The 25,225-nt window shown below is 39.3% G+C and overlaps 1 protein-coding gene across 1 annotated transcript in view; it reads left to right on the forward strand.

Moving 5' to 3' along the window:
* The first annotated feature begins 5,644 nt into the window (after nucleotides 1-5,644).
* wscd2 (WSC domain sialate O sulfotransferase 2) overlaps nucleotides 5,645-25,225 on the forward strand; it is a 158,798-nt gene continuing 139,217 nt past the window's right edge. The window contains exon 1 of the mRNA XM_088335866.1: nucleotides 5,645-5,852. The gene's annotated coding sequence lies outside the window, so the exon portion shown is untranslated. The remainder of the gene's footprint in view (nucleotides 5,853-25,225) is intronic.

Here is a 25,225-nt window from a genome sequence, read left to right on the forward strand (position 1 = left end):
AATACTCTCAAGAATATCAATTATGTAACGATTTCACACACAGTGTGTTTGTTGTAATTTTCAGTTGACAAAAATGAATGTACCACTTCCAAAATTCTTGGTTTAAAATATGATCTAGTAAATGTGTGTATTATTATTTTATTATCAGCCAAAGCAGGTGCGCTCACACTTATAAAAACCATTTAATTAAAATCAAAATATCTAATACAATAGTAAACAGCATGACTCAATTCAAATCAGTCTTTTTGAATTGCTCTTGCAAGAAGTAAGTATCACCGTACTGCTCTAATGCAGTCCGATTGGTCGGCAAAGATTATATACTCAAGAATTCTGTACTCAAGCAAGGCAAATACATTTGTGGTTAATAATTAAAATTGCTACATAAACCTAAATAATAATTCAATTAAAAGTAATACCATTTGTTTGTAAGGCATGTTGATTAACAACATCACACATTTAACAATATGTTATTGTAAATGCAAATATTACATTTAATTTAGACTCTTAATCATTGAAAATTTGTTACATCATAACATAAAGATTAAAAAAAAAATCCATCTATTTACCCTGGTCATATACCTCTAGAGGGGTGACTGACAGCAAGACAAACACATACACAAAAACAAAAAAAAAAATAAAAAAGGGAAAAAGTAGCAAAAAACACAAGAAAAAAATCTTTGAGGACCATGGCCAACCCAAATGCCCAGACGCCCAAACAATTTAAGCATCTCGGCACCTAAGTTGGTCATGCTTTCGTCCCTCCAGATGAAACGGGACACAAGAAAGCAGCCATGTCACTCGCATCATACAGGTGCCCTGCCCATCCCTTAGAACGCATCCAGCCATCCCACTATTTGTTAAAAACGAATAATTATAATATATGACACCTTGCATTGACAACATTTGGCGCTCTCCAATTTGCCACTGCTGCTTAGCTCATTGATGTCTATGCTGAAATGCTGCATTTGACTCCTAGATTGCAACGTGTCCCAACAAATACAATGCACTTAATACTTTCCCACGATCTATCAGTACTACCTCACTGATCCACCGGTCGCAATCTACGTAATGAGCACCCCAGACCCAAAGGGACGTTGTATGTTATTTGACATGGGGTACATTTAGAGGCAGCTGATATCATTGTCCGCCATAATGCTGCTACAGATGACACCAAACACCAAAAACCTCATGAAAGGCCGGTTTGTTTACATTGGGTGTCCGTAGTTTGTGTTCTTCCCTGTGCTTTTTAGCACTTGTTTTTGGTCGCAACACACACAACACAATACTTTTTGACATTTTATTTTTACCAGCAAAAGACAATCCGTCTCCAGAATATCATTAAAAAAACAACATGAACTTTTTTACAAGCGAAGTGGCAAAACAGAAATCTAATGTGTCCGTTAGAGTTGTTCATTCACAAGATTTTGGCTTGCTTCAAAATGAAGCAGCCATGGACTAAAGTACTAGTCTCGAGTCAAGATTTTCTTTAGTTTAGTTATGAAAAAGTGGTAGATTAAAGAGAAATTGGGTGGCGTTTTTAAGAGGAGAAAACCAGTAGTCAAACGGGTGAAGTGGTAATTGTTGGTGAGTATGCAATACAGCAACTCCAGTGGTCTAACTTTACGCAGCGTTCCTTAAAATGTTGTTACTTCCATCCAAACATTTGTTTTTTAACAAAATATATGATTCATTCAACAAAACCTTTCAAATAATATTATATTTAATCATATTTATGCTAGTTATTTATCTTTGTTTTCATAAACAACACTTTTGGCATTGTTTTGTTATGCTAGCGAGTCTGAAGTTCTAGTAAAGTTTGTGGGACTTTTCTTTTTTTTTAAACAAGATTTAAAATCACACATTTTATTGGTAAAGTGGGGTGAGAGGTGGGGTGATCAATACATTTCTAGTGCTTTGGTTATTCATTACTGCAAAATGATATCGACTTGTTGAGAAGAACTACATTTACTGTCACAGCAACTGTGTTGAATGACTTGGTTTAAATCTTTTTTTTTTTGTATTTATTGCCAAAATGAGTGCGAATACAAATGCTACTAAAAACTTCATTTCCAATTAGGATTTTAAAGTGCATAAAATAAAAGTGATCATTCTCTTTCTGTTTATAACATTGAGCCAGGTGGTTAATCGGCATTACTAATGTGGGTCAGTGCATTAGGTACGATTGCAACAGGCTGGGGACAACTATTAAAATGGTTGCTGGCGCATCACATAAAAAGAAAAGAAACGGATCATAAATCCATCCATTATCTTCACCGCTTCTCCTCAGTAGGTTCGCGGGGGCAATGGGCAGGGGACACCCTGAACTAGTTGCCAGCCAGTCGCAGGGCACACAAAGACAGACACCTAGGGACAATTTGGACCGGCCAATTAACCTGACGTGCATGTTTTTGGAATGTGGGCGAAAAACCCGAGTCCCCGGAGGAAACCCACACAAGCGCAGGGAGAACATGCAAACTCCACACAGGAAGGTTCGATCTCATGACCTCAGAACTGTGTCACACACGCGCCAACCACCGCGCTAACCACCGCGCTACCGTGCCGACCTCCTGCAGAACCAGTCTGTATGTAAATGCCTGGTGGTTTAATTGATAAAATAGTCTACTTAGGTTATCCATCCATTCATCCATCCATTATCTGCCCCGCTTATCCTCAGTAGGGTCGTTGGGGTGCTGGAGCCCATCCCAGCTATCTTCGGGCAGTGGGCAGGGGACACCCTGAACTGGTTGCCAGCCAGTCGCAGGGCACACAGAGACAGACACCTAGGGACAATTTGGACCGGCCAATTAACCTGACATGCATGTTTTTGGAATGTGGGAGGAAACGGAGTGCCCAGAGGAAACCCACGCAAGTACGAGGAGAGCATGCAAACTCCGCACAGGAAAGCTGGTAGCTGGATTTTAACCCATGACTTCACAACTGTGCCGCGGACGCGCTAACCACCCAGCAGCCATGCCGCTCACAGTGGCTCATTATGATACAAGGAGATTTGAACAGCATACAACTGTGCAGCATACCTCCGCTTAAGCACCAATCCATCAGATCAATATTCATCAATTTTTCAAAATGTTACTTGTCCTAGTTAGATGACACCACAATTCCAATCACTTTCTTTCCCATTGGCAACCCTGATAGCGAATAGAATACACCTAAAATTTAAAAAATAGAAATTCAGGTTTGTGGGCAAGTTTGTTTATAATTATTTTTACCTGAGTCAATATTATGTCCCAAAAACGAAACTTTCAATGTTTAGCTTGAGTGCACTTGATTACAAATGTCATGCGAACATCGTAACATCTGAGGCTTATACCGGCTGGATTAAGCCCTTTTCACACTGCACTCGATTGACGTGGAAGAGTCCCACGAGGACGCTGAATGGGGCTTACCATTGTGGCCCTGTTTTGAACTTGAGGACACGAGCAATTGGTGTTCCCTCGTGCTTCACCACATCCGCAGGGCAGTGTGAAAAATGTTTGCTGCTTCTAATCGAATTGTAAATGGAAAAGGTAAATCTAAAGATCCCTGGCTTTTTAAGTGTGACTGTGCCTCACAGGGTTTACCTTCTCTTTCGTTCAGACTAGAGGTAAAATCGGGCCTAAAAAAATCCAGCCCCACGAGACCCGGCCCGCGGGTACAAAAGCTCGAACTGGCCCCAAATTGATTAGAAGGACCGGGCCCGAAGTAAACCCGAAGCTGCACTTCGGCGCCGTGCGTACTGAGAGCTGAGCGCTTCGGCTAAAATACATGCAAAGCAGAAATGCAGTGCCGAAGGGCACACTTCAGCCCAGGAGCGCGCACTTCAGCCTGGTCCCCTAAATCAAGTGTGTACTTCGGCGCCAAAGTGCTCGTGGCCCAAAAGTGCAGTGCCGAAGTCCACATTTTGGCCCCGAAGCGTGCACTTCGGCGGCAAAGTGTGTTTTTTCATGTTAAAGTACAGTAACTTCAGAATAATATCATTCAGGCGGAAGTTAAAATGTACCTATCCAAATAGTTACTTGAGTATAAGTAAGTGCATGCTGTGTTGATCCTCCACAAAGAAAAAGAACAAAAAACAACAACAACAACAACAACAACAACAACAACAACAAAAAACGGCTTGACTTAATGATTGACATTTCAGGCAAAGTTCTGGCCAGGTCAAGATCTTACCTCTAGTTCAGACCCTCTCAGGTCAAACATGCCACAGTTTGTTCAGGAAGCACCAAACACAGAGAAAGAAAGGAAGAAAGAAAGAAAGAAAGAAAGAAAGAAAGAAAGAAAGAAAGAAAGAAAGAAAGAAAGAAAGAAAGAAAGAAAGAAAGAAAGAAAGAAAGAAAGAAAGAAAGAAAGAAAAATGAAAGAATAAAAGAAAGAAAGACAAATAGATGTAGAAAGACAAAAAGGGAGAACTAGAGAAAAGGAGAAAGAGGGGGCCAAAGAAAGAGAAAAGAGAGAAAGCAAGGAAGAGAAAGAAAGAGAGAAAGACAAAGAAAGTGTGAGAAAAAGAGAGAAATAAATTGAGAGAAGGCAAGACAGAGCCGGAGCAAGAAGCAGATAAGAGAGGGACAGAGAAAGAGAGAGAAAGAGAGAGATGATGACAGAAAGAGAGAGAAAACAAAGAGAAAAAGAGAGCTTAAAAGAGAGGGGGAGGAAGGAGAAAAAGAAACATAGAGAAATAAAGAGAGGGGACATAAGAAAGAGATAAATAGAGACAAACAAAAACAGAAAAAGAGGGAGAGGGAGAAAGACAGAGAGAGAGGGAGAGAGAGAGAGGGAGATACAGCTACAGTGGAAAACCGCATTTTTGGCCTCTCTGATCTTGCCTGCGGGCTGTATGTTTGACACCCATGTCCTAAACCACTGCCACCACAAATCATAAGAAAAACTTGATACTGTTAATCCAGGCATCACGAGCATTTATGATTTTAGTAAAACACATATCAAACTGGTGCCTGGAATTCATTTTTGGGGGCGGCATCTTGGGATAGAGAGATCGCAGGTTCAATTCCCAGCTCCTCCGTGTTGTATGTCGAAATGTCCTTGGGCAAGACACTGAATCTCTAATGCCCCCAATAAGCAGGTTGGCGCCTTGCATGGCTGCATGCCCGCTATTGGTGTGTGAGTGTGTGTGTGAATGGGTAAGTGTAAAGCGTTTTGGGAGGTCATTGACTTGAAAAGCTCTATATAAATGCAGACCATTTACCATTTTTAAACACTCTCAATCGACGGAGTGCCTTGGCTCCTAAAAAGGTAGGCGAAGCTGCTGTGCGTTTTCAAAACGCATATGAGGCACACGAGATGGAAATGAGCTCCCAGTGCAACACTGCGACGAAAAAAAAATTCGCCCCCCCTGTCCTTGTTCATAACGGACGGCCGCCACTCAATGAGCGTGTCCCAGAAAGACGCTCCCAAAAGAGCCGGAGCGCACACTTGCGCCCCTGCGTAATGTCGTGTCTCTTTAAGTGCAGCAGGCAGTGCTGTTGGTCCGCTTTTGGAGCTCCGAGCGCGGCGAGCGCGGCTAGCGCGGTGCTTCCTCTCCGCAGCCTTCGAGTGCCGGCCGCCGTACGCAGATATGCCAGGCGGGGGTCGGGCGAGCGGAGGGCGGGTGGGCTGCCTGGAGCGCAAGGGGGGGTGCGCGTGAGTTGGTGTCGCCCCGTCGGCGTGTCGCGGCGCATCTGCGGCGCTGTAGATTATTGAAGAGCGCCGAGACGACGTGGGAGCAAATGGGAGCGAGAGGAGAAACTCCACTCATCGCGAGCTGCTTGCTTCTTGGCGAACATGTCGACTTCCAGTTGACGCAGGATAAGACGTTTTGCCACCGCGAGCCGTCATTTGAAACCTTCCCCCCTTCTCAGGTAACATTTTCAATTCTTTCCCTTTATTGTTACTCGGAGTGCGCACTTATGATCACTTCTGGCAAACGGACCGTGATAAGTCAGACCAGGGCCGTTGCCAGACTTGAGTCTCAGGGGGCATTTCCTATGGACGCGGGGGCAACTATTATCACCCCCCCCCTTTCTTTTTTGCACAACTCTGTTTCGGGCTACAGTTACCTTTTTTAAAAATATATATAGTCTATTTGTTGCGTTGTTGTGTCATGCAGGGATTCCAGTTTAAAGTTACTTAGAATAAAACAGTTTAAATGAGTTAAAAGTTCACGGCAGAATAAAAAAAATAAAAGTTATTATACTTTATAATAGATTTTTTAGAAAACCTATTATATTATTTTGTGCAAAATATTAGATCATCTGAACAAAGAGACCCGCAAAACCTGTCATTTTCCCTGCTTTTTTTCCCTTTTTTGTTGTTTCTTTTCCCCTTTTGTCCTTTATTTTTCTTTCATTTTTTTTAACTTTTTAATTTTTTTTCTTGCTTTTTCCCGCTATTATTATTTTTTCCCTGCTAACTTTTTTCTCTCTTTATTAATTTTTTATTTTATTTTGTTTGCTTCATTCGTTTGCCTTTTTTCAATTTTTCCTAGACTGCTCCAATCACTACATCCAGCTTTCTTTTGGGTGGGCAAAGTGTATCCGTAGGTGTTTTGTTTTACTTTTTTTCAACTAGTGCTTTTCATCACGTTCAGGCCTATCATGTCCTTTAGCTTATGAAGGAAAATATTGTATTTAAAATGCTACAATTTTTTGTGGCGCTTGGGTTGAATTTGCGCAAGAGCCCCCCAAAACGGGCCCATGATTCAGTCAAAAGGGGCCAGTTTTAGTGCTTGGAGTTTATTTCTGTATCTTATTTATTTATTTAGTAAAAAATGTTCTTTTGCAGCAACTTGTTAAAGACAGGCAAAACTGGGCTTGGTTTTTGTCTATTAGGTTGACTTCTCACCGATAAAAGAAAATGCCCGGGGTGAACTGGAGTTCTTCTTGGAAATTGTATTTGTTCGACCCTTTTCATATTGTTTTATTCGCCACTGGCCAAAGCCTAATAACAGATGTTTACGTGCACGCCCCCTGATGGGGGCACATGTCACTAGAGGCTTCATCCAGTTATTGTCATCAGGGATGACATGGGGAATTGTACATTTCCACTTTATTTGTTCTAATATAATGATTTGAAATCACATGTTGTTGTATCTTCGAGGGATTTTTAGTGAGCGGAGAAGAATTATCCACACTAATCACAAAATATAGTGTAATTTTTCTTGGAAGTCAAGAATGATTCATATTTACATGTATTGTTGTTTTCCCCAATTTTAAGGAGAAGTGAAATAATTTTACAAATACAATCATTTGGCCAGAAAAGCAACTTTAATCCAACAAATAATAGAAAAAGCACACATGTGTTATAGAAAAAACAATAATCCTTTCAAGAAAAATTTAATTTTTCTGTTTTCAGATTTGATTGCTCATTTTAGGTGTACTTAAAACTTTTAAGTATACTGAATATTACTCCATTAAAGAAGGGAGCATTGTTTGGAGTGTCTCTATTAAGTATGTGTTAACAACACCCAACTTATGCTTTTTTTTACTGCGCCTATCTGCTTTTATCTTACTGTTTGATGCGGAACGGATTAGATAGGAGGAATGTGGGTGGTTGGTGTTCGAAAGTGTCTTTGTGCTCGTTCCTGCGGTCCTTTTTTCTTTCTATTTCTTAGTGTAGCATGAAAATGGTGAAAGTAATGGATGGCCTGTTTTAAGTACAGTCCAAACTCTAACCCAAACGCGCCAAATCATGAAAAAAGAAGTTTTTTCAAGCGCGATTAAGAAATACACGTACTTGCACGCTCAACATAAGGTGCTTGAAAGAGGCTGCAATGATGACACAAACCAGGAGATGGTGCCACGAGTAAAAAAATCGTAAATCCTTTGCAGCTCCTTTAATTAATAACTGAATAATTGTAAGAAAGGAAAATGTGTACCTAAAATATGGGATGCTATCTGACAATTTAATTAACATGCCCAATGAGAAAAGACTGAATTAAAATATACATATTTTCTGGCAAAATTGAAAAAATGAAATGAGAATATTACCCTTAACATATGCAATATTATAGAATAATATGTCATAGGAAAAGTGAGAAGAGCTTGTAAAAACCTACTTCAAAAGAACAATATAAATGGGGACTAGTTCAATTTATGAATAGGAGAAAAACTATCGTAAACAAGAAAACAATTACAATTAAAAACAATAATTATAACCCCATAAATGAAGATAACATTTTTACTTGCTAAGCTGAATAACTCCCCTTAATGCCCCTGAATTATTGTTTTTGCTATTTATAGTAAGTTATGGCTTCCTACACATCAGTTTTATATTCAATCGAACTCACCAATATTTAGAATATTTCAATTATTCATTGATTTATATCTGTTTGCTGGTAATCTGTTGAGATAATTTTGATGTTAGATGTCTCCCTGATCTCAGTTTAGTTTGGAAAAGCGTTGATTTAAGGTCAACACAGGAGCTCGGACAGCAATGATTGACTCCCAAGTGCAAAGTGGCCGCACTGCCGTTTGCACCTCCTCGCTAATTTTTAACTCGCAGACATTATAATGTAAAGCACATTCCGAGAGTAGACTCACATCTTTACTTTTCAATCAATGAGATTAGTCGTTCCGTTAAACTTGGCATCCTGTGTACTTATGTGTGCACCCGGTCAGCTTATTAATATGACTTTACATCTTCGAAAGAGACGAGAGCCTTTAAATAGGTTTTGAGTGACACTATCCAGAAGATTGTGATTTAATGAGGTATTGATTATTTGACAGTTTTTCTTATCTCTTTGTCGAACACATTTCTGTGAATAGAATAATACATTTCCCAGAAACACGACGCACAAAGAGGGTTAAGAATCTTTTCGAGCGTAATACATTCTCAAACACATCACAAGGGCAATTTATGTTTGTTTCCAAGTCACGCATTTTGAATTTTCCCAAAAGTTTGGACAAGGGCCTTAAGGGAACTTTTTTACATCACCGTCCCATTTCTAAACACTCAAAAAGTCTTTAGGGACCAAGGACCCAAATTGTTGAAGTTTTAAAGGCGGAATCCATTTTCATTCTTGTTGCCTTTAAAAAAAATCAGTTCTTTAACAGTTACAAACATTTCCGTTCTCGTCTTTTACAATTCACCGGCGTTTCATACGTGTTCAATATGGAAAACAGGTCTAGACTGCCTGCAGGGCTGTCAAGTATTTAGGATTTTTTTTACTGTGAGATATACGGTTGTAACATGCAGCAAACGTGACTCGTCCTTGTCTTGCTGAAATAAAGGGCCATGAAAAAGATGGCAACATACAGTATGGAGCCAATACCTCTTAGCATGACTGATGCATTCTCGAACGTGCAAATGTTCCATGACGTGAGCGCCAACCAGAGGTGGAGTAGCCAAACATTTTACTCAAGTAAAAGTACTGTTACTTCAGAATAATATTACTCAAGTAGAAGTAAAAGTAGTCATCCGAATACTTACCTGAGTAAAAGTAAAAGAGTACTTGGTGAAAAAAATACTCAAGTACTGAGTAACTGTAGCAACGTCGCATGTATTGATTTTGTTAAAACAACTAATCAGATCATCAAATTATCAAAGTCCATTCAAAAAACAAAAAACAACATTGATTTAAAATTAAAATAATCAACGTAAATTCAAGTGCTTTAATAAACTATAAAATAAAAATAGTATAAATCAAATAAAAAAATTAAGCACATGTAGCACCAAGTAGCACATTTGTTTTTTTAACAAGCTCTGCAAGCAGAACAACAAGCTAGCTCATGAACTCAAACAAAGGAGACATTGCATATTGTAGCTGGTGTTTGGCACCCTTTTAAGGGGAACGTGCTTTTGATGTGAGGCCAGGGGTGCTCCTCCTCTTCTGTGTTTTCATAGTCGGTATTACTATGCGACATCTTCGATCTGTTTCATCCGTTAACAACTTTACCCCCCCTAAAGTTGAATATGGTCAAGTGACGAGGTTGATACCTTTGATTGGTTAAACATTGTAGAGCCTGCCGGAGGTCTCCGTCATAATACATGCGCTTAGCGGAGACTGACAGATGCGTACTTACGTGGAGGGGATTTATCAAGTAACAAAGTACCTACTTCAATGTTGCCTAATATAGCGGTGTAAAAGTACAGTTTTTCTTCAAAAATGTACTCAAGTAAAAGTAAAAGTGTGGAGATTTAAAAATACTCCTAGAACTAAAACATTTTCCAAAACTTCCTCTTTTAAATGTAACAGAGTAAATGTAGTCTGTTACTAGCCACTTTTGGCACCAACATTCACTTTCACCATCAACTTTGCACCGATAGCTATCGAGGTGGCTGTTTGAACCTGAAACCAAGCTAAATGTAGACTTATCAGACCACATTTTTCACTTTAGATCAGTTCGTGGGTGTTGTTGATATTTGGATGGTGGCAGTGTTTCATTGGGCATGTACTGTATTACCGTAACCGCCAAGAAAAAAGTGTTTTGGTGCGGTTGTGTTTTCTCTAAACCAGTGGTTTTAGACTCTTTTGACTTAAGGACCTAACATTCCACCCTAATGACAAGCTGTGACCCAAATCAAGAAAGAAGTTCCACTCCTCCAATGTATCGAATGATAGAGTGTGCACTTTAAATCAGAGAGAGTAGAATAAGATCAACTTAATTTAAAAACAAATGACCAGCAAAACCAAAACGACTTCAAGAACTGTATATACTGGCATAGAGGCCTACATTTTACATAACTGACCCTGTAAAAATGCTTCAAAAGAGCCACATACTAGACCAAAATTCAGAGTATTTATGAAATCTGTACATGAACCAATATCATTATTAAACTATGTAGATAAAAAACTAGATCTAGCATTTTTAAACCATTTACTGTACCTTCCAGCAGCGGCTTCATGAGACTTGTACACCACTTTTGTGTTTCACAATCATTACCTCCTTCAACTTATTATTGTGTCGCTTTTTTCCACTTTGTTTTCCAATAACTCTCTTAGGACCCATTATTATGACCAAAAACAGAAAATAAAACCAGCAAAATCACAATAAAACGAGATGTGGTCCCCCTCAAACACAATTGAGACGCTGCTGATTGATCTAGCGGAAGGTAGAGCTCGAGAAGGGCATTATCTGCATATACTTGTAAGGAGTGTAATGGACCCTCTATTTTTTTCTTCTTCTTAGCGTTACTTTGGCAAGGCTAAAGCCTGCGACCCATTGAAAATGAGTCTGCGACGCACTTTTGGGTCCTGACGCACCATTTGAGAAACACTGCTCTAAACAACAATGCGGATGAGTAGTGATCGATGGCCATGAACATTCAGCGTTGGTTTATGACCACTACGCTTCTCAGCAAAGATTTCCCCAGATTCTCTGACTCTTATTTTGGAATGCACATTACTACGTTACAACCAATGCTGATAATAAACTCCTCAGCAATCATCAATGTTGATACTAGATATCAATATCACAAGTGCATAAAATAACTTCACCTACATCCCAAGAAATTACTTAAAATTGTAAACCACTGCATATTATTATTAATAGTTTATTTGTTAAAAATTGCTTTCAATTTAAAAATTAATGTATTGATTTGATTTTTATTTCCTGAATGTAAATAGTCACTGAAGGGAAGATAACAGTAGTACTTCATCATGAATACTAATACTTAAAGTAAGTAAGACTGGTATTCCCACCAATATTGTTTTCCTGCCCATCCCTACTTTTAATTATGTTAAATATAATTTATGATGAAATTCCAACCTTTTCAATTATTCAATTAAAAAATAATTGTAAGGTTTTGCAGTGCTTGTTAAGTTGTTCAAGAATTAATGGATAATTGCTAGGTAGTGAGGAAGGAAAGACTTTTTCTTTTTACATGTGTTTCAATCAACGCAGGACCAGATGGGTAAAAACAAGCGCTGGAAGGAGCAGTTCTAAGTTTTTATTACAATACAACAACAAAAAACAGAATATTCTGGGCTTGTGAGTATAGAAAAAGGCCGTAATGGTTTTACAAGTGTCTTTTCAACATAGCATTTGTTTTTATTACAAAGGCGTGAAATACAAAAGTTAGTGGGAAATTCCAAAGGCACCAGCTTCACACCTGTCCTTTGACCAGACTTAACCCTGCAGGTAGTTTGATAAGACTCAAGGCCTCTGCCTGAACAGTAAATTAAAACAACATTTCGAATAATATAAAAGCTGTATACTGTTAAGATAAATGGATATATTGTGGCAACAAGTGAATAAAACAAGAAATAAATGAGTACATTTGAATATATGAATAATCACAAGATGCATAATGACAATGAAAGGGTAACTTGATTAAAATATTGATTTGTTGATGAACAATGAAAGATTATAACTGGAAAACTCGCACAATTATGACTAAATGCAATGAAACATTTCAATATCCTAATTATTTTGTATTTTTCCATGTAAGAAATTGTAGTTTTATCAAAATTATTTTTTTGCGGATCATTTTGGTCACTTTCAATATGTTTCTCCTTTTTAAGATAAAAAAAAAGAAAAACTAAATAAAGTATAGTAAAATATAAAATTATAAATTAGTTGGCAAAATTATTTACTCACTACCTCCAGACTTACAGCCGTCAAAAAATATTTCCGAAGATACTTTCATAATGATAACTAAAACTACAATTGTAGCCTGTCATGATACTCTAAAATTTTCATATAAAGGGACCGAAGCTAACAATATAAAAATATTTCCTGCTAGTGCTGTGGCCTAAAATCTGTTTCAATTAAAGTGTGCCTTGGCTTCAAAAAGGTTGATTAACACAGCATGGACTGAAGTCTCTATACAGGAATCCCTCGGTTAACATGGTTAATGGGGACCAGAACCCCCCGTCACACCTTCATAAAAGGGACAAACTTATCTCGGGATGTTGTCCTTACTGACTGAGAGTACATGACTGTAACAAAATAACTATAGATCTACAGATGGAAACCTACAACACAGTGTAAGGAAGTGATTTAGAGAGTGGCTGGCTAACTGCACGCTAGCATCGGGTAAACTTGGGTTGAACCAGGTCACAGCAATGATTAAAACGCAATTGTGCCAAATGTAGCGGTTTTCCACGAGTTGTAGCTCCAGGTCATACAATTCATGGGTAATGGATCTAGCATTGGTGAAATACAGGCTCGGAAAGGAGTGTAGGCTTAAGAGAGTTGTTAGCATAGCCATATCAGTACCTGGCTGGACCTGCAGCCTCGCTGGCTTCCCTCCCGACGCCACCTCAGTCGCTTCCCAAGCAATTCATGGAGCACCGGCTGGTGATCAGCAACTTTTTGCGCTCTTCTGACTTTCCCCAGTGTCCAATTTAATAGATGATGTTTTTCAATGTAACAATCCTCTAAAAGCTAGCTATAGCTAGTAATGGGTGGGTTGACAGTCATGCTCACCTAACCCACAAAGCCCTCCCTACCCTTCCCCCGTGATAGCATTTGCTGTGTGCTGTCTGAACACAATGAAACAATACATTGATATCAATGACATTAAAGACAATTCAATTCAAAATCCATGATGCAGTGAACCAGCCATAACTAAAGCGTGAAGGTCGCAAGGGGTCTCTGTACATATCTTTTAGTATCGAGTGTTTGTCAAGAACAATAGTTATTTATCGATAACCTTGTGGAGAGACAACAAAAGCTTGCTAGCATTTTGGCTTTATAAAGCACAAGGGCAAACCCAGCATTTATTTTATTTTAAGGTTTTGTACTATATGTTTTATATTGTGCTTCATTGCATTTGTATTATGCCGTGCCTACTCTGGGAATTTGAGTTTTCCAGAAAATTGGCATTGACATTGACACGACTCGAAAATCACCGTATTCAATAATGATTTTAATAAGTGACTGTTTGTGCACTCAGCAGTATGCGGCCCCCCTTCCCGCTCATTGTTTCCGATGGCCTTGGTACACAGTAGATCACCGTAACAAACTATGCGTTCAGCGCTTTGTGTGGAACGCACCACGCCAGTTTTACGGCGACCCTAAGAAAGATTGCGGTCCTATTGAAACCGGCTGATGGATGGCAACTAATTGGTCATGCCGCCACTCTTTCAGCAAACTGGCACACCAGTAAATAAGCGACACGGAGCACCACAGAGCCCTAGTTACAGTGGCGGCAACGCAGCATCCAGTTCATCACTCTAGCGCCCGGGCCGAGCCCGATTGATCAATAGCGTGGGTGTCACTGTTGCGAAAAAATTACAGCTCCCCTCCCTGTTGCTCGGTGGAGTAACACCCCCGCTAATGGAACTTGGAATCCCATTATGGCGTTATTAAGATGCGGACACTCATTAAGAAAAAAATAAAATAAAACCGAATGAATTGCACTGCTGGCAGGGTCCGTGCCACCCTGCTGGCTCCGTCCTCCCCCAGGCGGCCGTGAACAAGCGTCTGAGAAATGTGCCAAATAGCGGTAGGTAGATCAATCCAAATACCAATATTAGTGATACTAAGCAGGCTCTTGGATTTGATCTATTCTATTGTCCTAGGCTCAATACTTTGCACCTCCACCAATTTTCCCAAATGTACAGTAGATGGCACAGCCCTTCTCCTGCCACTCTTGGATGTTTTCGCTGAGTGTGTGAACGACAGGCTCACTCTTCCATGTCTAGCTATCTGGCCTGCTTTGGCATTCCACCTGCCAGGCAGAAGAAAAAGCCATATTTCTGCTTACACACACCTACCAGTAGCTAAACATAGCAGAAGCAAACAGGAGGTGCATCTCAGTGTGGCCTTTTTTTCAGCTCGAGAAAATGACAATGCCTGGTGTAACTTGTGTAGTAAAGTGGTTTGCTACAGTGGCAACACCGCACATTTGCATAAATTCAACGAGCTGCAACCATAAATGTAAACATGATACTGTTCCTGAACAAAAATATGTAGATCCGTTGTCACTATGGCAACAGAGCCAATGAGAGCTAATTGACACTTTATTTGCATTTGTGCAATGGGGAGGTACTTGTTTTCTAGTAGACATTATTTTACAGTATTTGTGTTTTCTTTACATTTCTGATTTTTTGGTTTGACTCTCTTGGCTTTTATTCTGAAATGGTTGCAATAGAAATATGTATATATATTTTTTTGTACTGTTAAGTTTGCAATGTAGTTATTGAAATAAAAAACATTAACATTTTAACCTAAAATCCTTGTGCTGTGTTTATCAGAATTATAAACTATCTCAAGGTGGGAAGGGTTAAATTATTTAATGATCATGACATTACCAAGCAAAACAGACCCATACCACTTGATACTACTGTGTGTTTACGTTGATCTAATCAATATCAAAATTTCCAGTTTGCCAACCCATCTCAAAGCAGTTTATATTTTGGCTTTGGAGAAAGAAAGCGTGGTGTTCCAGCTGCTGCTCTGAATAATCATGGTCAAAGACATTTCCACCACCAGGAGCTTCCCTCTTTATGATATAAAAAGAGCTTCAGCCTAGATGTTTATACGCCGCATTTGGTGTCAATTGAAGGGGAGTTCAAACTTTTCTGCCGCAGAGGGTCACGACGAAACGCTCCCATGACAGACCTGAATTCCTGTGTAGTGGCGGGGTGCCTCACAGCGCAGTGTGAAGGCTTTTAAATTCTTCCAGAGTTTATCTTTTCATTCTCGCGGCAACCTCACGAGCCAGTTGTAGGCCAGGCATTTAACACCTAGGACTTTAGTAGTGCTACTTCTGAATCAATCCAACCCTACATAAGTACTGTATATAAAACATTTGTTGCAGTTACAGCTGCGACACATATAAAAAGCGTCAGCAATAACCTCATAAAATTGCAATATTATTTATGATTATAGCCACATTTTACTCAACAAAAACCCTTTTTTATTTGTGTTCAAAATCCATCCTCCTTACTTACTCAAGGAGATTTCAAATACTTATAGATTATCCGTGCATTTCAGTTCCATGAAAAAGTTATTTTCTATTGCCATCGAAACTAATACCGAAAGTCGAGTCCATCTTGACTTATTTCTTGAATACGTTTTTATTAGATCAAAATGTCTGTCTGACAGAATCAGTGGACACAGAGTTTTTCCTTCTTCATGTTTTCGTTACAATATTTTCATTACCACACCTCCGTTTCAATTATAGTTTAAGGAACCACTGACATTTTCTTACGCCTTCTTGAAGGCCCTGGCTCCACCAACTTAAAATCGTATTGGTTGAACCAACAGTTTTATCGTAAATTATTTTATGCCTCAGGGCCCGGTGGAAGTGATTGTGAAGACTTTCGGTTAGATTTCTGACCCTGGAAACAAGTAAAGGCTAAAATGTGATTGGTTAGATAATTGAATACGAAAGCACACATTTGGAAGCAGTGGAAAAAAAGCAATAAAAGGAAGCAGACAGATACTTTGTAATAATTCAATAGATATTCATGGACAAAATATTATTAACATCAAATGATAGGGATAATTTTTAGGCCAGCAGAGAAGGCCTTGCAGGCCCTGATGGCCCACCACTGTGATGTAAGCGTGCCATTCCTGCTGATGATGACAATTATCATGGTCAAAGGCATTTTACCCCCACCAGGAGTTTTCTCTTTATAATAAAAAGAGCTCCAGCCTAGATGATTATACGCTGCATTTGGTGTCGAATCAGAGGAGAATTTAACCTCTTGTGCTCCAGAGGGTCACGCTGAGACACGCCCCTGGCAGACCTGAAGTTGTGCAATGACGCGGTGGCTCACAGCACAGGGCCAATGCTTTTGAATTTCTCCAGAGTTTATATTTTCCTTTTCGCAGTAACATCTCGGGGACGTTCCGCGAATCATAGTCGGCTGCACAGTCAACCCAAATCTAATCAATATTGCGATGTTAGGTAGTCTGATTGTGTAATCGCAGGACACTGCGTTTTTTTTCAAAGATTATAGTTCCCCTATGTTGAGTATTTGGCTAACCTTAATTTGTCACAGTTCAAGTTTTAATGGCACTAGCCAAAAATAGCGTGGAAAAGTTTGCAAGCATGCCTGCAGACAGCGACCCCAAAAAAGCTTCTAAGAAGAGGGCACAGTTTATATATATATATTTATATATACCACAGCCATATCCCCCTAGTGGGAGGTGGCTAGAGTCATTTCTGACTCTTTTTGGGAGATTGATACAGAGGAGGGGATTCCCAGCCCCCTCGCTCAACCCAACTGAGGTGTTGGGAGTCATTAGGTGACCTAACTCCCCAATTTCAACCCCTAATGCTGAACGCCAAGCAGGGAGGCAACGGGTACCAATGTTTATGTCTTAGGTATGACTTGAACCACAACCTCCCAGTCTCGGGGCGGGCGTTATACCCCCAAGGCCACCGAGCTGGTGATAGGGCACAGTTTACTTAAGTTTAAAACATGTAAATACTATTAACTCTTGGATGCTTAAGTGGGTCAAATATGACCCGATGGGTTGTAATTCTTTAAAATCTTTCAAAAAAAAGATGTAATATTTTATATTCCAGGTATTCCTCATAAAACATGTAAATGGCATGATGCGATTAATATATTTGTTCCCCCCCAATTAGTTTCAACCCCACGCATGAAAACGTGTATGCACTGGTAAGGGGTTAGGTACTCACAATGTACTTTTCTTTAAAAATTAAAAATCGCATCGAAATTGGTCTGAAAAATTGCAATTGGGTTTTTTCCCCAAATCGTGCAGCCCCACACTGGTGGCTGCATGCTTTGAGGATGGCCGGAGAAAACTGAGGAGAACTTCAGTTTCAAATGCTCGCCGTTACGCCGACGCAAGAAAAGGTGTCATTTGAATTGTTTATGTCCTAGACAGTGTCCTCGATCTTGAGCCACTAGATCTGCATCAAGAAAAGGATGTCAAGATCCTCATTAGAGCCAGGACGGAAATAGCCAGGCATTAAATACTCTGCTTTAACAGTCAGCGCCGCGTGAAAGCTCTCAGACACTTGATAATGTCATGAGGAAGGAAAAAAAGAAGCTGAATATAACATTAGTCAGCTGAATTAAGCATTCCAATGTAACTTGTTTGGCTAGAAAATATACCGGAGCTTTCTAGTCAGAGGATCATCTTTCAAACACAGTTATCTCTCCACACATCCAGGGAGAGGTTCAACCTTGCTGCATGCACATCTCAGACAGATTTGCAGCTTATGGAGGGATTATTTACAATGCAAGTTTTTTTTTAGAGAGGAGAACAAAAGTACACTTCCAGAAAATCACTGCCTTCGAAAGTAATAAAGAAATACAGAGCGTTGAAAAATAATAACACTTGGCATGCATGAAAATAATAATAAGACCCCTGTGACTACCGATACCAGAAATCATCACTGGACGGATACTAGACCATATTTCGAGGTTTCGATATATGTTGCGGCTATCAATGCTGGCATCAGTCATTACCCTGCTTGTGGCTGTACAATCATAAAGGAAAGTTATGTCTTCCTAACAGATGCCCATCAGGATTCTTATTGAAAATAAACTTTATTGTACATTGTATAAAATATGTTTTCATTTTGTATAATTTTAAAAGAACACACAGTCTTAGGATGTATAAATCTCAGGGGGAATTTTTGCATATCAAATGGACTAATGGTACTCGCACTTAATATGGATATTAGTAAGTACCGAAAACACTGGTATTAAACATCCATACTACTATAACTTCTAGTTTTGCTACTACGGCTACTACTGCTACTACTACTACTACTGCTACTAATGCTATTACTGCTACTACTGCTACTTCTACTACAACTACTAATAAAACTCCTCATCCTTTTCCTCCTCTTCCTACCTATCATTCCCCATCATCATTCTCATCCGTATCATCAACAAAATAAGTGTACACTGATACCTGACAGTGTTTCAAGGTATCGTTACAACCATCTTGTGGTGCGTTTACATTCTGAAACTATCCATGATGGATTCCGATTCCATATTTTGACTGATACTTTTTCTGAACAATAGATTAATTATTCATTTTCTTTATTATGAATTTATTGTGTGTTCAATTTGAAGTATGGATTCTGTTTAAAATGCAAGCAATACTAAAAAGAAATGTCATACTTTTTGTGGAATTTCAAGTAACTGTTTTTCTTAAACATTCACATTTTTCTTAAAAATGATCTGTCTTGGAAACAAATCTTGCCCCATTGGCACATAGCTTTACTCATTTGGAACATGATTTTTAATTTCATAAAAAAAAGTATTTTAATTAAAAAAAACAAAAACAAAAACTAATTAATAAAATCAAAAACATACAGCCGCTATCTTCTATTTTAAAGATAGAAATAGTTTGATGAGACGTCAAAATGTCGCGTTTAGGCTACCTGGCAGCAACCAGCAGAGATTGATTCTGTCAGTGCAACTTGTTTGCCATCTAACAAGAAAATGATATCGACAATAGCAAATTGAGGTACAAGCCTCTTGGACGTCCACTCAGACTCAACATCTTTCGACAATGGCTTTTACGTAATATGAACGGGACTGAAACAACAGTTGAACAAATGAAAGGTTGAATCCAATTGTCTTTATTGTCATTGATAACAACGTAGTAAAAGTTGTATGCAACAAGATGAGACATAGCACTGCACGTTAAACATGTAATAAACACTTAAAAGAGTAAAAGACAGAAAGAAAATTACAACATAGTGCTTAAAGACTGGCCTAAGTTATAATAACATTACGATTTTTGTAAATGAAAAATAATAGAGAATCGTAACAATAGTGCAATGAAAAGAAGTGCAATAACATTTGTCAGCAACAAAGACCCTACAATAAATCACAGGTTATATATTTATACAGTTTTGTGCAATAACATATAGCAGCAAAAAAAGGAAAAACCCAAACTTGTCAAGAGCAGAACAGAAGGAGGACCCAGATGTGTAACATTACTCACAATTTTATTGAAATATAGAGGGAAGTCAGCGCCAGTGATCCGGTGCTTGCTGGACGCGGGAAGAAAGCCGCTCATTGGATCGGAGTGTGTTCCGAATGCGGAAGTGGATCTTCCGGAGCGGGAGATCGTAGCGTAGTTAGACAGAAAAACAGGTCGTTCGCCAGGACGGGCGATCAGAACGAGGTCGGGGTCAAAAAATGGGTCATTAGCTGGGACAGAAGATCAAAAGGTGGTCGGGTCAAAAAACGGGTCATTAGCCGGGATGGGAGACAAACGGGGAAATCAGGAATGGACGAGTGGAAAATGGGTGACAAAACGGGACCGACAGGAGTCAGAGTCAAAAATGCTTGCCTTGTGAAAACAGAGGTTCGCTGACGGACTGACAACAGGCGAATGAAAGGACTGAGCTTAAATAGGACGGAGAACCAATCAGGTAACCAGCAGCAGCTGGCGCCAAACGAGCGGGCCCAGGTGAGTGTAATGAGTAATCTTGACAAAAATATGTCGCCAACTATGTTTAAAAAAATGAGTGCGCTCATTTAGGGTGGTGATGGCCCTGGGGAGGAAACTTATCTCTGAGCCTGTTTATCCTTGTTTTGCGGGACCTGTAGCATCTACCAGAGGGCAACAGGTAAAAGAGGTTGTGGCTGGAATGGTAAGAGTCTATTATAATGTTAATGGCTCTGCTACGGTATTGCAAGCCTAGACTGACCCTAGAGTAGCAGAGGATCTTCTGTACTGCTGTCCTCCCAGCATACCAAACGATGATGCCATATGCCAGAATGCTCTTGACTGTGGCTTTGTAGAAGGACACCAGCATCTTGTATTAAATTTTTACGTGATATTCTCCATTTGCACTCAAAAATTATCAACAAAAACGATAACATCACCCATCATTTTCGAGGTTGTCTTCGGTCGATGGATCCTATTAAACAGGGTGCAATTTTTAAACCTTGTACATTAAGTGAAGAAAGATGAGCAGGTGGTGCGTGCGCTTGTGTTACGGCACGCTGTTTAAATGAGAAGCTCTCGGGCTGCTTTTTTCACGTGTAATTGGAGATTGCGCTACAAACGTTGCCGCTTTCATGCAAAAAAATACCTACTCCTGTTTTGATTCATTCTCGTTCGTGCAAAACTAAACGCGACACCCAATTTTTATGTTGATCTTTCTATTTAACGAAAAGCATTGATCTTAGCTTCTGGCATCCTCTGCAATAATGACATTTCATTTGTTTTTTCAAAGCATTAATTGTGCTTTTCAATTTCAAATTCCTTGTTTGCAAGATGACGAATGGAAAGTAACGTTTAAAATCTCCCTTTTTTTTCAGGGAGCCAATTTGCCACAACTCTGCTTTTTATCTCAGCTCCTCATGTAGATAGGGTTGACATTTAGTTAGCATTAATGACTGGTTGCCTTAACAGCAGCTGCAGGTGAATCTTTCAAGCGTGCAATTGCATCCTGCTGAGGGCACAGATGTTGTCTTATTCTGTCAGGTCTTATATGAAGATAGGATATAACGCCAGCTTGTGTGCGTACAACCAAATCTTGTTCGTCTGCTTGTGCACGGCCTTTCCAAGACATGCAGGGGAAGTAGAATTTTAATAACTGAGCAACTCAAAGGAGACATATCCGCCTGAATCATATTTTTGGAGCTTTTAGCCATTTTCATACGCCAGAAACATGATCAATATGGTGTTTTGCTCCAACCACCTGTCTGTAAGAAATCCAGCACATACTTGTGCTCCCAATTCGTGAGAACGGCCGGGTTTGTACAGCTGTTGTGACCCTTGACTATAAGTTTGTTTTCTTACTCTTGCTTGTGAATGTGATGCAAGCCGAGCTCATTTGAAAACATAAATGTAAAGAAGTACTTATAAATCAGACATCTGGAACATAGCTGAAAAATCTCTAAAATGCAGAACCTACAATTTTTTCCTAGAATACAGTAGTGATTTGATTTCTTTACGGTTATTGCGTCCCATAACCACCCGTACTAATTGAATTTCAGCAAAGTATGAACCGTACTGTAAATCAATCGATCCATAAATATCTTAAATCCAGCCAGAAAGGATTTAAGTCTCGGTTGTGTCATATTGTCTTGCATATTTCCCATCTCGGCCGAGGTCCAGTCGAGCTCTCTTGTCTGTTTGTGAGCCAACAAGGTGACAGGAGGAGGTGCGATGATAATTGAGTAAAATGGAAAAATAGATGCCAAAGAAAAATTGGCGACCGCTGCATGTAAAGTGACACGGCGGCCGTGTTGAGTGGATGACCTTGAGATGATGCCAGGCGCTCTGATTAGCGGTTGCGCACTGTGATTGCTCACCTCCAGAAGCAGGCCTCCCTTGTCCTTTATTCAATGGGAGCCCCCTTCTAGTGCTCCACAAAAAGGTTTTTGTTGGTGCAGAACAGGTGGGCTGTTGTCTTTGTACCTGCTGCCTCGTCCTGGCAACTTTAGATACCTCGAATAACGATTTTGTGAAGCCAAAAATCAGTTCAAGACATGGATGGCTCCATACCACTTTTGGAGTTACTCGTATCAACATTTCAGTCTCATTATTTTGCTAATTGTGATTATGAATATTTATACTATATATAAGCATTTGTACATGTTTTCTGTGTCAACGACTACTCAAAAGTTGAGTATTAGTATGAGTATCTTTATAAGACTGTTTTTAACTTCCCTACTACAAATCATGCATACACTGTTGTAGTCCTTCATTCATTAGGGTCGCAGGGGTGTTGGAGCCCATCCCAGCCGACTTAGGGCAGTTGTCATAAACCCTAAACAGTTTGCTAGCCAGTCGCAGGGCACACAGGGACAGACAACTCACCACCTCAGTCACACTTTGGGACAATTTGGACCGGCCAATTAACCTGACATGCATGTTTTTGGAATGTGGGTGGAAACCGGAGTGCCCGGAGGAAACCCACTCAAGCACGGGGAGAACATGCAAACTCCACACAGCAAGGTTCAACATTGTTGTAGTGTAGCTCTCAAATATTTACTGATGATTGAGATTTTTTTTTAAATTACGATTATCTCATTTTCAACAGTGTGATTATTAGTGAGTTAGTCATAGAAAGAGCTAACGTTTCAAAAGAAAACATAGAAATAATTAGGGAACTGTTCAAATTCTAACACTGATGGCATTGCACACTAATACTAACATTTAAAATGCAAAAATGCCACTAGAAAATATAAATCTTTGTCTAAGCTCCATTGCAAACATTTTACTGTCCTTGAGGAATTAAATGGGAAAACTGCGCTAAAGATAAAGAACACACGAAAGAATCAAAGCATGTAAATTAAAAAGGATTTTATTTTATTTTTCTGACAAATTTAGAAATAAAAATGATTTGCCTTTTCTCTAAACTATAGTGAATATTGTTGAAGAAATAAATATGAAGAAATATCTGTGACAGCAACAACTTTATTAAAGATTTTTGTTCGCTATAACAAAAACAAAGCTATAAACTCAGTGCGTGCTTGCGTGTGTGTGTGTGTGTGTGTGTGTGAGTGTGTGTGTGTGTGTGTGTGTGTGTGTGTGCGTGTGTGTGTGTACAAACAAGGTTATGCATCAAAATTAAGTGTTGTTAACGATTGTGAGTCAGTTTTGTGCATCGAGGGCAATGTTGCCTGTACTATCTGTTTAACCATTGTAAATCTGACTTCTATAACATTATACAGACGCTCTTCCACGTACAAACAAGATACATTCCGGACAATCTTTCGTAAGTTGAATTTGTCCGTAAGTTGCTTCAGTGCTATATTTTGTATGGAATGTATGTTTCAGGTTTCTATACGGCACAGCGGCGCAGTGGTTAGCGCGTGTGCGGCACAGTTCTGAGGTCATGAGATCAAACCTCCTCTGCGGAGTTTGCATGTTCTCGACTTGCTTGCGTGAGTTTCATCCGGGCTCTCCAGTTTCCTCCCAAATTCCAAAAACATGCATTTCAGGTAAATTGGCCTGTCCAAATTGTCCCTAGGTGTGAATGAGCGAGTGAGTTGTCTGTCTCTGTTTGCCCTGCGATTGTCTGGAAACCAGTTTAGGGTGTCCCCTGCCCGCTGCCCGAAATCAGCTGAGATGGGCTCGAGCGACCCTACAACCCCAATGAGGATAAGCGGTGCAGATAATGGATGAATGGATGGAAGGAAGGTTTATTTACATATTTTTAAGTTTTATATAAGTATGTTTAAGGTTTGTCTAAGTATGATTAAAGCTTGTACCTGTATGGTTTTGTACTGAAAAATAATATGCTCTATAAAGATAAATGAAGTGAAGTTTAACTTACTTTTGGAAGATGGGCTACAAGATTTAGGCTACTTCCTCCTTTTTGCTAAAAAGTGGCAATAAAAAAAGCAATCAACCATTTTCCCAACGATTCAAGCGTCCTCATTCCACTTTCGTTTAAAATGAAAGGGCTTATTTCTTCTTTACCCTTTACACCAACCATATTGAATGGATGCACAGGATATTAAACAGTAAAAATGTAAAAGTTCCTAGCTTGCTGGAGATACAGTACAGTATGTTTACATACAAACTGGGACAGAGACAGAAAGATCGCCACATGCTGGTAGCGGCAGATGTAAGCACTACACTACTGTCCTGTACTTGGAAAAAGGTGCACAATACAAAATCTAACGTACAGCAAAGTACGGATATTTTATTTTTTCATCCCGATTAAATGTTTGTATGTACAGTTGTTCATAACTCGAATGTTCATAAGTAGGGGAGTGTCTGTATAGATAAGACATTTAAAGTAAACACATTTCCCCCCAGTAAATTTAGATGTCTTACAGTAGTTCTCAACTGGTTTAATATCAGGAACCTGGATCCTACCTCGAGTAAAAGCAGTGTCACAAATCAAGAAAAAAATTCCGCTTCTCAAATGTATTTAAAGGAGTGATTGTGCAGTTTAAACCAGAAATAGAACATAGACACGTTAAAAAAATAACCAGCAAAACCTTAACGACTTCAAGTAATAATATTCCCTTCATGCTCAATTATCTGCATATTTAATGAAATCCTAAACACTTCACTTCAGTAGCTTTGTCTTCAAGATAATAAAATCCATATCTCATATTTTCTCCACTGTATCTGCATTTCGTCATGCTCAACATGTGTAAACAAACGATGCCAGTCTTTTTCTGTACTGTGAAATGGCGGGTGTCAACTTTCATCCAGGGTGTTATTGCAATATACAGCTAAGGAGTGTCATTGACACTCAGATTTTTTTTCTTTGCATAAGTTTGCCAAGGCAAAGTACCACGACCCACTGAAAACGATGAAACATTTTGGGTTATGATCCACCAGTTGACAAATATTGATTCATGACATCATCAGCCTTAGAAGATGTTTTGGTAATTGTCATATCTTGATACTATCAAATCATG

This window comes from Urocampus carinirostris, chromosome 5 (assembly GCF_059441175.1).
Source record: "Urocampus carinirostris isolate Australia breed hairy pipefish chromosome 5, RoL_Ucar_1.0, whole genome shotgun sequence".
NCBI lineage: Eukaryota > Metazoa > Chordata > Actinopteri > Syngnathiformes > Syngnathidae > Urocampus > Urocampus carinirostris.